Below are 15202 nucleotides of genomic sequence, written 5' to 3'. Positions count from 1 at the left end.
TGATTTTTAAGGCCTATATTTTGGTAACCCTCATGATTTAACCTTTGGAAGATTACACAAGCCTCAGTGAGGTGACCTGTCCTCCTTTGCTGAGCTCTATGAAAGCTGTTTGGGTTACATCTGTGCGGAGTTGGGGAAAAAAGAGGAATGAAAGATACTTTTTTCACCTTCCTTTACTTATAGCAAAATTAAATGTAACAAATGTAAGAGTTCAGCTGTTATATAACTGACAGTTATTTTACACACTTAGATAAGCAGCTCAATAGATAAAATATTTATGCTTTTATATACACTTTACTATTGCCTGTATTTTACTGAGATGGGAAATAAGTAACAGTAAGAAAACTGGCAATAACACGTAAATAATTCCTTCCTTTTGATTAAATTCTCTGTAATTGCTGTGAAGAGAGAGGAGACACTCGTGATGGTAGTGACAGCAGCATAGCGACCTGGGAGGTCAGAACTGGAAGGTGAAATTAAGATACTCTCAGACGTTCAGTCACTCTGTAGCTTGACCTCTCCATTTTTTAAGCTCATTCAGCACTAGCTCCTAGGAAATGGGGTAATGAACATAGGGAGTGGGATGTGTGAGATGTGTACAAATAGAAATGTACAGGAAAATCCAGGCCTTATTCTATAGTTGCTGGAGAAAACCAGGCACATCATTGCATTCTAAAAAAGGATATTTAGATCTGGTCAGGTAAGTGATGCTCGGGATATGTTTATTCTCTCCACCAACTATAAAGAGAACACAACATGAGTAGTTCAGACATGGATATGGTATTCCAAGCTGTAAATACCTAAAATTAGATGAGATGAATGTCATCCCTAGTCTTTTATTGCCTGGTTGATCATGACACAAATGTAAATAATCTGGCATCCAACTAATGAATGTTTCACTTCCTCACGTACATGCTCTGACCCCAGATGAAGAGACCTTTGGGAAATGTCTTTAGTTTACAAGCTCAGTTGGTATTTCAGGTAGGGAGACAGTAAATTAGGAGTATTTCTAGGAGAGTCTGCTGCTGACCAAAGGCATTGCGGGTTTGAGAGGAAAGGGCAAAGTTTGCAGCCTTCGTGGGACAGCTTCAACAGAAAGGCAAATGGGATCTGCTGGTTATAGCACCTTCTGGCTAGGGAATCGGCTGAGATTTTAGGGAAGAGTTGGGCTGAGAGTAACACGCACTCCAGCAGCAGACAAGGAGAATTAAACAATAAATAAAGACACCGTCAGGTTCTCCTCTTTGTATTGAAGGAGGAGAAAAAAGGGAGTGAACAAAGAGAGAACTTTGCCAGGAACTTCTCATAACCCTGATTAGGAAAAGATTGAGTGCTTTTCAGCTGTGACACAGTAAACATTGCTAACCTCCTTTATTATCTCAACACTCTCCTACTGACTTCTGTCTCCTTGTGAGCACAGCAAATGTTACTTTGCTGTTTCTGATCAGGCCCCTGCCATGCCAAGGCTTCTGTATGTGCTGGATTTGAAACCTTTGACACTTCCACAGAATAACATGGGACTCTACACATCCAGAAAGTAAAACCTATGTACAACCATTTGCAAAGGCCATGGCCCACAGATGTAAACTAATGGGGGCCTGAAACCTTCCACACGTTTTCTACCGTCCCTGCTACAGTACGACCAGACTCCTAAGACCTTTAAATTATATCACACCACAACAAAGACCACATAATAAATGTAATTGTGAAAATACGCACACTGTTGGAATATAAAATTTGAATACAATGCTGCACTTAAAACCATAAGCATCACTTAAAGTTTATTGTATCGCCAGCAAGTGAGAAGTTATGGCTTTTGCAATGAAAAAACCCCAAATGGTTATAAAATGCTGGGTTTCAGCAGGCAGGCAGTGGTTTTTTTCATAAGGCATTCGTATTTCCAGTCAGCAAACACTCTGTCAGTGTGGTGGTAAGTTGCTCAAGGCATAATGTCTAATAACGCCTCCTGACATGGTGGGAACTCTGATCTGACTGTCCATCACAGTAAGGTTACAGATGACTCTGTAAGAGTTTACAGTGGGATAGTTTGCAAATGCTCCACTAAAACCAGAAGGCAAGCACATGTCTCCCTGTTTACTCTGAGGGGCAGTTATTTATAATACCAAGAATAAAAAGTTTAACAATGAACAAAACAAAGATGAAGTGTTCACAGTGAACTTTTCAAAATATTTCAGTGAAGCATTAGAGCAGCTTTTAGTCCTGCTGGCAATGGCTGAATCCTCTGAACAGCAGTATCTGGAGTTGCTGCTGACAGAACTCATGTTTGGTAACAGATCCGTTGGTAGACTGCTAACTTAGGTAACAGCAGGTGCGGGTATTTATTTTAAAGAAGGTTGGGAAGTTCAGGAGCAGAACTTTTCTGGGTATGCTTGAAATAATGTGGGCAGAGGTAGCAAGGATTTCCTGACTGAATTATACTTAGATTCTTCCCTCAACTTTTCCAGAGGAATTACTTGTAAGGAGCAGAGCGATGCTCATACCCATACTTTTCATGACCTAAGACTATCAAGTTCCTGTTGTACAATGCGTAGCTGTCAAATATCCCCTCTCTGCTACCGGTGCTGCTAACTTGCTTCTCAGAGAATCCAGACTGGCAGTAGGTAACAGCACCCTGAAAATCCTTGGGCAGAAAAAAGTGCAGCGCAAACGAAAATCATTTCTCTCGCTTTTAAACATCTGTGCCCAGTTTGAAGACCAAGCTAAATGCTACTGTAGATCACAGCCTTGCACTGAATTATGGCGCATGGCCCGGCAGGAGCTGCAGATTATAGGGGGCCATTCACCTCTGCAGCTTGAGATGAGACCGAGTAACCACTGTAGCAAAATCCAGCTACTACTGCAATGAAGTAGCATGGAACAGGCATACCCATCATTTACTGCCTGATACAAATCGGAAAGAAAGCATGCATTACTGCCAAGTAAATCAAAACAGAAGTTTTCAAGAGCAAATCCTTTGGAAAAGGCCACTTTGCTTAAAAAACACAGAAAAAGAAGCTGAAGCCATGGCAGAGGTTAGATTCTGCAGCTTAGTGATAAAGTAAATGAATCTTTAAGAGAAAATGAGTCTCTTAATACGTTCAGAAAGAAAATTCTTTTGGAGGAGGAAACTGGTAATTGTTTTCTGAGAGAATTTCCAAATTGCTCTGAAAAAATGAGCTACTACATGCGACAATAATGTTAAAAGAAAAACAGAACAACAACAAAGACAGATTAAGCACATTTACTTTCCTTTCACATAAATGCACACACACACCCATACACACTCTCCATTAACGACTAGCATTTACTGAAAGCGATTTCAAGAAATCTGTAAAATTTCCTCCTTCCTAAAACCCTTGAATCTCAAACGCGGATCCCAATTCTAGCAAAGAATATTAAGCAACTTTAGCGGGTTGTGCCAAGCACCTCTGCAAAAATAGCTGCAGCTGTGTAAGATATTACTACCACTCAGCTGTTCGGTGCTGCTTCTTGCCACACCCATATATACATCAATCATATACAGGTCATTTGAGAATTCCTCATACGCTTCAGTGCACAGTCAGCCGGGGCGGCTTAATCTGTTTCTGCAATGGTTGTCTGACTATGATCTTGGCGAACAGTATCTGAACCCTCTCATTCAGCTCGAGGTCACCGTGGTGGATAACACCTGAGCTTTTGCATCACCCATTCTGGCTCTCTACTTCCAGGGCTTCCCCCCCCCCGCCAAGGACAAAGTTATTTAGAGGCTTCTCTCAGCAAAAATTCAAGCAATTTTCTATATTGCTTGCTCACAACCCTGATTCAGCTGTAAATAGATTCACAGTTGAAAGACCATGGATACCATTTTTTAAGCTGCACTAAAGTTAGAGGGATGAAGACTGACACAAGCTGATGTTAAAAATCCCAAAGTGTTGCATTGCTAGTCCGATATTTTTCTATGGCAGAAAATACAATCGGTTCTGTGGGAAATTTTGGAACAGAGATATTAACCCTAGTAAGTCCAACAAAACGAACTCTCCAGGTGTCTGAAATTGGAAACATTTTCCACTTGCAAATAGTATTGCAGAAACATGCGCTTACCTGCTAAAGGGAGAAGAAAACAGGACTGAATAGCAAATAGGGAAGACTCTGCAGCAGGTTTCCGAGAGTCACATGAAAATTCTTGGCAGGCGATACAATTTGGTTGAAAAAAAGTCAGCCCCTTGCAAAAAAGGCAGCTCTGCAACAAAAGATGAACAAAAAGTAGTATTGCACATATTGCTATTCTAGGAATTGTTTCTCAAGAGCCCACTACTAAGCTCATATATGACACACAGAGAAGTGAAACAAGTGCTGTTCTGTCTCATCACTGATAGAAATAAACATTTCTTCTTGCATTTTTCCCTTTTCTGTTTTGTTTTCTTCAGGTACAGTGATTCATTGATACCAACGCCAAGAGCTACACCTATCACTAAAGAGGATAAGAGTTTCCACGAGCACACAGAACACAAATAGTTCTGTGTTCTAGCACTAAAGAGGTGACAGAAAAAGGTTTCAAATACACTGCATGAGCTGCAGTGATCACTTTTGGAGAGCCGCTGTCCTATAAGGCCCAGAAAAGTCTTAAATGCGTAATTTAGAAATACTGGAAATGCTTTCTTTAGGGCTTCAAATGACGGTCATAATATCACCACCTGTCCTGAGCTGGTCTTGAAGTGCCTCTCCAAGATGACTATTAACACAATAAACAACCCCAGAGTGGCTATCTTTGTGCAACACAGAATTTATAATTAAGTCATTTAAAATAAGAACATCTTCATAATTTAAAGATTTTTTTTTAAAAATCACTGGTAATAAATATAAAACACTATTAGGATTTTTTTTTTTTAAATACTTATATACACAGACATACATACATACATACACACAGAGGTATTCACGCACATCTGCATCCATATTCCAAGTACGGTTCTTCATGCCTTGCGCTTTGCATAGTCATTAGTACCAGCTCTAACACACTGCTAAATTTAACTAGGAATATATAGCTGTCCTTTCTGGCTTGGTTTATCCCGAGTACAAACCGCTCTTGCTTTTGTTTTGTGGCATTTCATACCCACTTTGCAAGGATGTAAATAACTGCATGTGTTTAAAAATACATATGTTAAGGTTAATCTTTCCTGCATTTGAGAGAACTAAGTAATCCCCTTACACTCCCACCTTTTGTCTGCTCTACTGGTGCGAGCTGCATTCTGTTACCACTTATTTTAGTCAAAATCAGAGGTGTTAGTTTAAATAACAGTGTTGCGCGAAGTTGGTGCATTTTGACTGCAATGCATTGGGAGAAATTATCTGCAGCTTGAAGGCTACAGAGCCAGGAACTGACATTTTGAGTACCTGGGGGCAAGGTAGGGAAAGTAACCTTTTCAACGACACACGTGCATCTGGGAGATGACAGATAAACAAATTTGAAGTGAGGGATGTATAGCAAAAAAACCAAGATATGAGCATAGTACACTGGATATGAACATGCTATACCAACAAAAACTCCTGTGCATGCAGCTAGACATTGTAGTAGTATATGAAAAACCGCTCTAAGCAAAACAAACTCTATCAGAGTAGAGCTTTCTTGATACAGCTGGGTTTATACTAGGAGCATCTGCCAAAACTGCTAGAGTGGTCAGGCCGTTAAGGTCTTCCAAAAGCTATGACCAACTGATCTCAGCTGGAAGTGGATACTATCAAAGTACGTATCTAAAATAACAGGCCTTGTCATGAATTTTGGCTTTTTTTCTCCCTCCCTGCTTAAAAGGCAAATCGAAGAAGATTCTTAATCTTCTAATTTGAAGTATATGAGAAATCCCACTGATTTTAGAAAGTGGGATAGCAGAAAGTGTAATAGCAGCTATTGGGTTCTCGAAAGATTAGATGGTTATGGTACGAAGATAGCATTTTCCTTGGAGATGCTGCCTGACATCCCCGTGATAGCAGATTAAAAAAATCCTCCATTTTGCCTATAACCTGTGATAATTTGATTAGCCAGGATAATAAACCAACATCACAGTGCTATTCTTCAAGATTTGAGGGGGTTATTTCAGAATAAAACTCCACTGTCTTTTTTATTTAAATTGACCTAACTTTGATGATCAAAGCTCAGCTATTCCATCAATGCATGCCTGAAGTATAAATTATTTTTTTTTAAAACTTGTGAATTACATTTATCTTGCTTTCATCTAATACCCTGTATATCTTAAACTATTTATAGTTTCGGGGAAAGAAAAAAAGAGAATGCCTGAAAAACACCAAGCCATGATGCTGTTGTACAGAAGTTGCGAGCAACTAATTAAGCATGTTCCCCATACCAGCTGAGCAATCAGTATGTTATTTTGGCAGGTAAAGCAAATCAAGAATTCATATAGCCTTTTGATACCAAATATTGATACCATGCCTTAAACCAGGCATTTCCCAGAGGCAGAATTTCAGAACTGCTTTACAGTTTTCTCAGAAACAAGACTTACCCATCCCTCCACCTCACTATAGGGAAAGCAGCAATACAAGTCGCCGAGGGGAACCACAGTGAACAGCCCAAAATACTTTTGCAGACATAACCATCATGTTGTAGCTTTAGAGACCTCCTGACCAGCATGGAAAGAAGCACGACTCCAGCAGTTTTTGGATCCCAAATCCAGATTCAGCTCAAACTGCTCTGAGCCACAGAGCAGTGTAATTTTCCAGGTATATTCTGTGCTCGAGGCAGAGGAGGAAAAGGTATATAGCATGGCTGGTGATGCTGCTTGAAGGAACAGATATTTTGGAATTTGCTCAAATTCAAAATGCTACTTCTGGCAGAGACGCTAGCTGTCCAAATACTAGTGAGTATTCAAAAATATAGGGTAAAACTCACAATCATGCATCACAGGTACATTATAAAACATAATTAGAACTGCCCCTCCTTTTCTAAATGACAGTGCTTTAAAATCAACTTATTTGTGAGTGTGGCTGAAATTAATTTTTCACACAGCATGAACTCGCTCAGTGAAGGGACTGTCAGTTCTTCCTCAGGACAGACAAAGAGAGCTGCTGTAAATCAGTATTTCAGTAGAGCCAACACAGTTGCCCACTTACACCTACTGCTCAGCCAGCTATGGCCAGAGAAATCAGTCACACGGACTCTAATTTCGGGTATTACTGCGTATATCTTTCAATTCAGCCGTGAGTGGCCGACAAATAAGCTCTATCATTTCAGTGACTGCAGTCTACGAAGGTGCAAGCCAAGAATCAACACATTGGCTGGAAATGGTGATTGCAATTAAACTACAATCAGCCTGGCAGGCTGACATCAAAGGCTGTCGGGTGAATACCCACAGCAGCAACATTATGGACCTTTTTCTACTGGAAGATTTTAATTTGGGGCTGCAAAGACCAGGAAGCATATTGATGGCTGGAAATTGCAAAGGCTTGGTCACTACTTTCAGAGTTTTGCAAGCTCAGCTAAATCAACTAGAAGTGTGGAAAAAAGTGCATGGGAAGAATGAAGTGAAAAGACATTGATATAAAATCTACCATCTGTACTCCTGGCTTTATTCCTCGAGTTAGATGTGTGTAGATTTTCCTATGGGCTGGCTAAGCCTTATTTCAGTCTATGAAGCAAGTGGCCTTTTATGCTATTGGCCTTCCCCTCTCTGGCCATTTAACAAGCTAGCCTGCAACTGGTCCCAACAAGCAAAACCATGGGGTTCAGCTTATGCTATACCTCGCTTCCCAAGCACCTTGGTTCACTCTTCTTTCAGACTTGTGAAAGATTTGCAGGTATAAAATATTCCCCCCCCCCCCCAAAAGAGACAGTCTTCTGGGCTTTATTTCCCTGATCTTTCTCCTTTAAAACATATTTCACTTCAATGGAATTAAAACCCATACTATAAATTCAAATTATTACTAAAGGATGAATTCTGATTAATTTTGGCTACAGAAACGGATAGGAAACCCCCCCGCTGACTTTCCTTGGGGCAACATTGTACCTCAGACAAATAATATTATTTTTAATGCTGACTTCTCCTAGCTGAATTTTTTTTGCTGACAGTCTGTTTCTGTTGTGTGTATTGCTGGAGTTTCTTTTCTGCTGCAACAGCGACACTTAATCTGCTTTTATCTCTCTGAGGACATAAACTTATGAAGATGGAAACCTAAAGGCAATAATTTCTACTGAAAATCCTTGATGTTACCCTTAGAAGTAGGATGGAAAAGTCATAGAAAGCTCTGAATTAAAATGTGTCAAATTTTACTCCATGGAGACAAAGACAAAGCTAGCACACATACCGAAACCAAGAATGAAACTTTAAAGGACTAATAGCAGGATTAACTGAGTCTAAAAGCACCAAAAGATCCCTCTTATCTTAGATTATGACTTGCTCAACACTCGAAACTCCAATAATTCATATTTAAAACCTGTCTCATTCATTTCCCACAGACCAAGTCTTAAATGTAAGGACTGATTGATATCACGGACAAGTGGCACACAGATTATTGCAAGTGTGCTTGCACGGATGTAGGTGGTGACGCTCCAGTTCATAGAGGGCACCTCATGAACTGCATTTCGCAGCACCTCAAGTTTAATTCGTATTCAGGTAAGTGAAAACAGCTCACAAGCAAAGCTTGCAAATGCAACTGCATCACTGCCAGAGTTTTCACGCTGCAAGCAGGCTGTGAATTTAATTGTGGAGGTAAAACAGTAACACATTTTTCAAGGGGTGACTACCACTTAACAAAAGTAAAAAAAATTCCTGATGGCAGTGATTCGAATTCATAGATGTCTTTACAGAGTGAGATTTTTAAATCTTCCTGTGTTGCTCTGGCTCTGCTTCAATGAAAATTATAGAAAAAATCTTCAACAATCTCAGGAGAAAAAGACTGGAAAATCCTATTCATAATGTGCATCATTTTAAGCTAAATTCATATTTGATATATTAGTGCCTTGGTTTTACAGGCTGCCCATTTACAGGTCTCACATGAAAGTCAACATTCCCCAGCAATTTCAATAAAACATTAAAGCTTCAGGTAACTCAGGGTGAACGCAGCATAACTAAACACTAAAAGTTCCCTTTGAACTTTCTATGGGCTTTATCAGGACGAAAGGGAAAGGTCTCTCCTTTGCTTTCATTAAAGCACTCAAACACATTAATTTTTGAAGCAGCATTTGAAGGGTTTTACTGGGAAAGGATGCAGTGAGTGTAAATGAAGGCATTTTGGAAGAATTTCACTTGAGCACCGGCTGGGTCTCCTTTGCTGACTATCACTTTTGGCAATCTCACGGACAGGGACTGTCAACTGCCTTACCCCCGTATTTGAAAACTGAGCAAATCTAGGCAGGATTTTTTGCACAGCATCCTGGCACTATCTCTGCAGCAACATCTACCAGAAAAAAAAAAAAAAAAGAAAAAAAAAAAAAGAGGCAAAAAAAAAGAGCATTCCCCTTCAGCTGCCTTTGCTTTTGACTAAAACACCAACATTTCTTATTGGCCTTCTTCCTCATTCCCAAGAACTGCGGGAGGTGGAAAACCAAAAAGGGAACATTTCAATTTGTCTTCCTATTTATAAGCAATTCCTGCACAGCAGGGAGGTGCTGCCCACAGCCATCCTCACCCCAGCCCCTCACCGAGCCCAGTGCTCAGCCTCTGTCTGCAGAGGTGCCAGACCACATTTAAGGCAGCTGCTTCTGAAACTTATGTGAAAAACATCCGCCATGAACAGCAGCGTCCTATTAAGAACAACAGCAACCCTCTATGGAAGGATTAAGAGACTGATGGATCCTGGGCAACTGAGACTCATAACCAGCTTAGAGAAACAAATCACACCCTTCTCAGCAGATCCATCGCTCCTGGCACGGCCAGCGATAATCGAGCTTTAGAAGAAGCAACAGGGAAGGGAGAAGCATCTGCCAGCAGAGCGCGGCCAGACGTGACTTCCAATGCAGCAAGAATTTAAAGTCTGCATGGCTAAACGGAATTACAAGGTCACAACCCACAAACCCCCTTGACAACTTTGTCTCTTTTCACCAATCTGTAGACTTTGCTGGACGTGCTCTAAGGCTCAACATCAACACTGAGATCTCCACTCAAACTCACATTTCTCTATATTTAGAGCAGAGCTGGTGTTGCTGATGGCCACAGCAGCGATAACCAAGCCTAACGATGCCAGCATTGGCACCAGATTAGAGACGTGTGCAGGACCTGTAGCAGAGTTTTACAGCAGATGCTCATAAGTCCCTGACTGCAAAAGAAAGCTTTGGTTGGGTGGCATGGATTGGGGTAAAGGAATGTGAAACATTGTAATTCTCCATTTCCAGGATCACTACATGACTGCAGGGTGGAAGAAGACAAAAAAAGAGAGCCCTGTCCTTGTATGGGTAGTACTCTACAGTCATGCATCCTGAAAGCAGAAGTAATTGCCAGTTGCATTTAATAATGTGAGGGAAGGGGAAAGAAAAAAAAAAAGAAAGAAAGAAAAGAATAAATAGGCAGTTCATCCTAAACTCATTATAGAAGTTTTCCAAGTCGGTAAAGAGAAATTTAAGAAATGACGACACTACCACTGCTTCTGCCTCTTCCCCTGCTCTACCGATACAAAGTTGGCAGAGATGTGATATACTCTGTGCAAAATCCAGTGGTGCCAGCTCCACTGCCAAGGAAGGTGAGGTCCTGGTGAAGCTGCCAGATGCAATACCGAGATGCTTTCTGCTCTACCAGCCTTGCAGATTTCGAAGAAAGGTAGCAAATAGCTGGAGGCAGCGACTTCTTATATTTCATCTCACATTTCTACTACACTCTCAGACTCAGCTTCTGACTACACGAGATGGCAGCTGCTTAGTCAAAAGCTTCCCGAGGAAACCCAGTAACACAAGAATACAGTTCCACAGCCTGCATCTGCTGCTATTCTCAAAGCAGGTACAGCTGCCTGAACCCCTTGAGAATAAAAGGAGAAAAAGATATAAATCAAGTTTTTGACTCATCTCTAGTAAGGATGATATGACTGGATAGCAGAGGATTAAATACTGTTGGGAGAAGACAGACAGGGTCTCTAATCTCTCAGTTGCCAAAGTTTGGGGAGATGTGAATGTTGGTCTTGGACTTAGACAGAAATTGGCAATTTCACAGCTCCATCAATCCTCGATCACTGAAACCAGCCAGAGGCTAGATAAACTGTGCAGCAATGTCAGGGCTCCATGTACTGGAGGCAGTACGTAGGGAAGGGTTTTGTGGGAAATAAACAGACCTCAAAAAAGAAGAGGTAAACAGAAGTAGCAGCAATTGCAGGACTATCACAAAAAGCACCTGGATTCAACTCAGCTATCATTTTGTGCTTCTGCCATCAATAATTTGAAGTCCTACAGCGCCAACATTAGGGAGGCTTTAATGTCACCCCATCATCACCTCTCTGAACAGTTAGGAGAGACACATTGAGTCTCTAAACAAGACCCAATTTTTCAGTAATGACTGAAGTGCAGAGCTATTCTTAGGGATTAACAACTGCCTGAACAGTCCTTCAGGCTCAGGAAGGGACACTTGCCAGCAACTAATCTCTGGAAAATCTCAATGATCATTAGTAATACCAGGAGAGGAAAATCAAAAATAGTGTTCTACTTGGAATTTTATATATTGAGTACTTTCTATTTTTCTATTGATGTCAACAGATACTGGAACAGGACCCAAGTTGTTATGAGACCCCCTCCCAAAGAGGGGAGATGGACTTCCACACATACCTTGCGCTGGGGGAACCCCTCAGACACCTCCTGAGTGCCCAACTAAGATTTCAAGAAAGGTATCTAAAGCCATGCACAAAAGCACACTACACCCTTGGTATTTTTGTTTAATTTCTAGTGTTTGTTACTTTCAAGTCCATGTTCGCCTGTTTGCCATGTTTCCACAGCAATAGATGCAAAATACATATTCCTCACAAATGAAAGGAAGGCATCTTCGGCATGCCCCTGGAGCTGGGACTGCTAGAAACTGTGCAGCCCCAGGTAGCAGATGAAGACCCAGAGCTAATGAAGTATTTAAGCACATCCTTCACTAATTTTAAGCACAGAAGTAGTTAGTCCCACTGTAGCTCTAACTAGCTATTGCCCTTTGCTTCTAAATAAACCTTTAATGTACCAAAATTGATCATGCTGCGTTCAGAGGTATGAGATTTGATCCAGAAAAAGCATGCGTACTGAAATTGTATTTGGCTCCCAAATTCTGGGAAAATCTTGGGTGGAGAGAAGGGAGAAACAAGAGAAGAAGGAAGGAGGATACTGAAGGTTTTTGAGCAGCTAGAGGCTCTGTCTCCAGGTACAGTCTATTCTGACCAGGCTATTTACTAGTATTAATCTTCAGTGGTTTGTGCTCATGATGCACGCCATTTGGCTGTCTGCGCTGGGTGGAGAGACGGCAACCTGTCAATGGCAGAGCAGCTGCGCAAGTCGCAGTGGACAGATGGCGAGGACGCATCTCAATTCTTTCCTCCCTGTATTTCCCTCCTACAATTTTCTTTCCTCTCCCCTCACCCCAATTCTTTCAGCAGGGGGAGGAAGAGCTACTTGGACCTAAACGTGCTTGAAGAGCAAGATTAAATTCGCCTTTTAATTATTTCCTGAGTCTCTGTACTAGCAATCTGTCCTCACCCCAGACAGATGGCAACTGCTGCTGCACAGCTGGTCTGGCATGGGGCAAAGCCTGCGGATGAATGGCAGGCAGGTGCGAAGCTGGTTTGGCTCACCAGCTGCAAGGAAATTAAGGAAGAAAGCCCAGCCGATCAGCTGAGGAGAGCGTGGTTTGGAAGCATTCCTGCAGGAGGGCTGGTGGCTTAATCAGAGAAAAAATCTAATACGTACTTGTCCATTAAGACTTAAGACCTTGCCAGTTGGCACTGGAGATTTATCAGAGGACTGAAGGAGGCTGTAGCCTCCTCACTGGTGCTGGCTTTAGGTATCTTCTCACTCCAAGCAATTCTTTTATTTGTTATTAACTTAGAATGTGTATACATATATACATGTGTATATATATGTGTTTTAAGTGCCTGTTACCATGTAATTATGTAAAGTCTAATACAATGGTTCTGCTAATAAGTTGCTTAAGTACAATCACGATCAAATAACTGCAGCTGCAGCAATGTCACTAAGAGTCTCCCTTCGGTCATTCTACAGCCAGAATACAATGTCACATAGCCAATCATCATGGCACTGCTTTGTCCCAACCTGCCACTGCTGTAAGTGTACAAACATGAAAGCCTCAAGACCATCTTGAGGGCTAAACTGGTACCATCTGAACTGAAAAGAAACATCCTTACTACAAAAAGAAGAAGAAAAAAAGGAACCCTGATTCATCAATTAAAAGAAAAACCTAAAACTTCTTTGCCTTCCTCCTCCACTTGGTATAAGCAATGAGTTATCCTGGACTACCTAACTGGTTCCCACCTTGGGTTAAGTTCTACACAACTTTAAGCCTTTTAAAATAAGATCCTTTTCAGTCTGGGTGGTGGTGTCTTTCTCTTCCCCATTTTAATTTGCCAGGTTGTCCTGAGAAACTTTCTTTGTCATGTCTTCGTTCCTACCAAAATTTCCATGACTGTTGAGATTTTTTAGAAGTGAACGGATGAGCTATCGCCAGCTGAGAGATCACATGCAGCCTGCTACCTGCACGGCACTCTGTAAGCTTTGGGAGCATTTATCAAAACACATGGACAAAAAACCCACTCATAAACGAAAGCCCCAAATGCTAGCCTCCCACCAGGTAGAGGAGAGGAAAACAGCTGCTAGAAAAACAATACTGGGCAATTTAAAGATGAACATTTTGCAAACTAGCATGTTAACCAGGCTCAGAGGAATGCTCCAGTTCTGCAAAGTCACAACTGCTGCACTAGTCTTAAATGGATTTATTTAAACCAGTCTAAGCTTCGGCTTAGATACTGTCACACTGTGCAAACAGATCCCTTTACGGATGCAAAGAGCAGGGTTAAAGCAGTCCCCAGGTCCGGCCACCCCTCCTGGGGCAGAAGGAGGAGCAGCCACACCAGCACTAAGACAGCCATGCTCATTTCAACATCTCCCATTTGAAGTTTAACCTGAGCCTCCTGATTTTGCCTAAAGCGGGTTAGGGAGTGCTCACACAGTCTATTCTGCTAAGCAGGCACATGTAAGACTAACTGCTGGCAGAGGGGCAGGGGCAGTATCAAGCAACTGGGGAGAAGGGGACCTCTCCACATTTTAACTGGAAACAGCAGTTTGCAAAGTAGGTGGCAGTGCAGCATCTTTGCTGTGCCTTACCGAGTCATTCAGCAAAACCCACAATGCAGTCTTCTGCTGGTGCAAGGAGAACGCAAACCTACAAACTTTTTTGATGCTATTTCCACGACCCTTTTGTAAGTAGGTAACAACCCCATGTAAGCAGGAGTCGTCACTTAAAACTTGACCAAAACTGCTTCAACAAAAGATGATATAGTTGGAGAATTTAAGCTTACACAGGAAAACAAGGGAGACACTGGAGATCCAGTATCACAAGTACTCAAAGGGCAACATGATTTAGATTTCAGATCCAACAGCACAACCAAAACAGAAAATCTTGCCACATGTGAAAACAAACTTCGAGAAATCTTATGAAAACTCTGCATTCTAATAGCGAAAGTTAGGTGATAACCAAAGAGAAGAAAGAATGCAGGTATCAAGGCATGGTGTGGAGCTTGTCAAATCTGAGCTGGTGGACAATACTGGCTGGTCATTGCTTTGATGGTGAATTTACCTTAAGTCTTGTTTGCCACTGTTCTGCATTATACAGAGATACAAGCATGTGCATAGCACTTATAAGGAAGAAAGAGTGGAGAGGCTTTTTGCCAGGGCCACAGTATTTACACAGGAGCATCAGTTATTCCATTTATGAAACAAAAGAGAAAAAAATATGTGGAAAAAAAAAAAAAAAAGGCAAATCAGAAGAGAGATCCTGAAGAGCAATGGCCAGCTTTGCTAGCTCTTACCTTCACCGAGCAAGAAACAGGCACGTACAACGGGGAGGAACCGCAAGCTGAGGCACGTGGCCGGGTGGGTGACTCTGAACCTATCCTCAGCCGGCATCTTTAACCTTTACCAAATGCTATCGCTCGATCTCTGCTGAATTAGCAGTGAGAGAGCACCGCTCCTCCACTTCTTCACAGCAGGTCGGAGAACAATGCTGGAAAGCTGCCAAGGGTTCAGACACAA

General features: G+C 41.6%; 1 protein-coding gene across 4 annotated transcripts in view; it reads right to left on the bottom strand.

Moving 5' to 3' along the window:
* The window catches only part of PRR5 (proline rich 5), a 94593-nt gene that overhangs the window by 66759 nt on the left and 12632 nt on the right, over window positions 1-15202 (bottom strand). For 3 of the 4 annotated variants that reach the window (XM_075760137.1, XM_075760130.1, XM_075760141.1), the window contains one exon: window positions 4081-4219. The exons of the other annotated variant lie outside the window; for it this stretch is intronic. The gene's annotated coding sequence lies outside the window, so the exon portion shown is untranslated. The remainder of the gene's footprint in view (window positions 1-4080; window positions 4220-15202) is intronic. 4 annotated transcript variants of the gene reach the window in all.

The sequence above is a fragment of the Balearica regulorum genome, chromosome 1 (assembly GCF_011004875.1).
Source record: "Balearica regulorum gibbericeps isolate bBalReg1 chromosome 1, bBalReg1.pri, whole genome shotgun sequence".
In the NCBI taxonomy this organism is placed as follows: domain Eukaryota; kingdom Metazoa; phylum Chordata; class Aves; order Gruiformes; family Gruidae; genus Balearica; species Balearica regulorum.
Note: the sequence above shows the minus strand (reverse complement) of the source record. Positions and strands in the feature narration are given on the sequence as shown.